Genomic DNA, 1,958 nt, shown 5'->3' with positions numbered 1-1,958 from the left:
CTGGCCCCGCCTATATCAGATACATTGATGTGATTGGTGCAGCTCTGCTACAAGGGCATAGTTAATGAGCAGCATTACTCGATGCCGGAGGAACTCACTGAGCAGATCCAGATTGTGGTCTCTGAAAACTCGGGATCTCCAGGGTACCTTTGTATACCGGATGAACGAAACTTTACGCAGTTGAAAAGCAGCACTTTCACGCAAAAAAAACAAAATTTGAAGCTTCTTCTTCACAGGTTTTTCCTTTTCCTCAAAGAATTAGTATATGAAATTGTAACATTTGTTTCTAAGAATGACTTCATAAGATGTTTCATACCTTCAATTAGACACAGTGTGTTATTCCAACATCAGCTCCACAGCGAGTGAAGAGGGTTCCCTCCTGATAGTGGACATGAAACGCTTTGAGCCCCGGGGGGGGGGGTCGGGGGGGTTTAGAAGAGCACAGTTACTTGTGTATAGTGTGTCACTGCAGTGCATGTTGTTAAAATCATACCATATCATAATCATAAACACTTCCAAATTAGCACCATCTACTAGCCAAATGCAGGTAAATATGCGAGTGGCTGGTAGGTGTGCTCCACCTACCACCCGCCCAGGAACCAATGGGACTCATGGAGTGGCTGGTAGGTGTGCTCCACCTACCACCCGCCCAGGAACCAATGGGACTCATGGAGTGGCTGGTAGGTGTGCTCCACCTACCACCCGCCCAGGAACCAATGGGACTCATGGAGTGGCTGGTAGGTGTGCTCCACCTACCACCCGCCCAGGAACCAATGGGACTCATGGAGTGGCTGGTAGGTGTGCTCCACCTACCACCCGCCCAGGAACCAATGGGACTCATGGAGTGGCTGGTAGGTGTGCTCCACCTACCAGCTGCCCAGGAACCAATGGGACTCATGGAGTGGCTGGTAGGTGTGCTCCACCTACCACCAGCCCAGGAACCAATGGGACTCATGGAGTGGCTGGTACGTGTGCTCCACCTACCAGCCGCCCAGGAACCAATGGGACTCATGGAGTGGCCGGGGGATTTGAACAGTGACTAGCCATCTGGCTGCTGGATGGAAAAGTTCATTTTGAACCCTGCTTATAATATCACAAGTGTTTATTTGGGACAACTCACAATATCACGTTTTTTTAAATTCTACTCAACTCACTAATAATTCCTTTTGTAAACATCTAAATTAAGAATCAAATTGTAGAGATGAATGTAGAGAGTTTTAAATATTCTATAACAGAAGAAAGTAATGATATATTCTCACTCATGAAATTGATCCATTGAATACACATATCCAGTTTTTATGTCATGGTGTGGAGAGTTTATGAAGCGCTGCTCTGGGTGGAGGCGGTGGAGCTGCATGTTACTCTGTGTTACGCTGTAAAGATGCCTTGGTCCTGTACATACTGAGGAGCTGTGGACTGTAACTATGATGCTGATTTTTAGGTATGATTTTGTTATCGTGACCAATAAAATCCCTGTTGTTGTTTTTAAATCGATCGTGCTGACGTGTCTCACTGGTTGTTTGTCACTTAAACTTCAGCTGAACTTAACTTTATGCATTCATCAGAAGTATTTTGATCCTTTACTCAAACATCCAATACGTCATTTTCTACCTCAATCACAACAGACGCAGTGTGGTGATGTAGCGTAGGATCATGGGAGTTGTAGGAGAGATGAACCTCCCTCTCTCTCTCTTAGTCTGTCTGCCCCTCCACCACTTCTACTACCTCTAGAACAACTGACCCACTGTTTCCAGGCTGTATTAACCCAGACAGATTTTTTTATTTAGTATTTTTTCTTTTATTGTCCTAATTATTTATGTGGATTTGTTTGCTTTTTGTTATTTATATTATCATCCTGTTTATGATGTATGTGTATGTTGTGTGTAATGTCTGTAAGCCACTGGGACCTTGAATCCATCTATCTATCTATCTATCTATCTATCTATCTATCTATCTAT

The sequence above is a fragment of the Etheostoma spectabile genome, chromosome 4, assembly GCF_008692095.1.
Source record: "Etheostoma spectabile isolate EspeVRDwgs_2016 chromosome 4, UIUC_Espe_1.0, whole genome shotgun sequence".
NCBI lineage: Eukaryota > Metazoa > Chordata > Actinopteri > Perciformes > Percidae > Etheostoma > Etheostoma spectabile.
Note: the sequence above shows the minus strand (reverse complement) of the source record.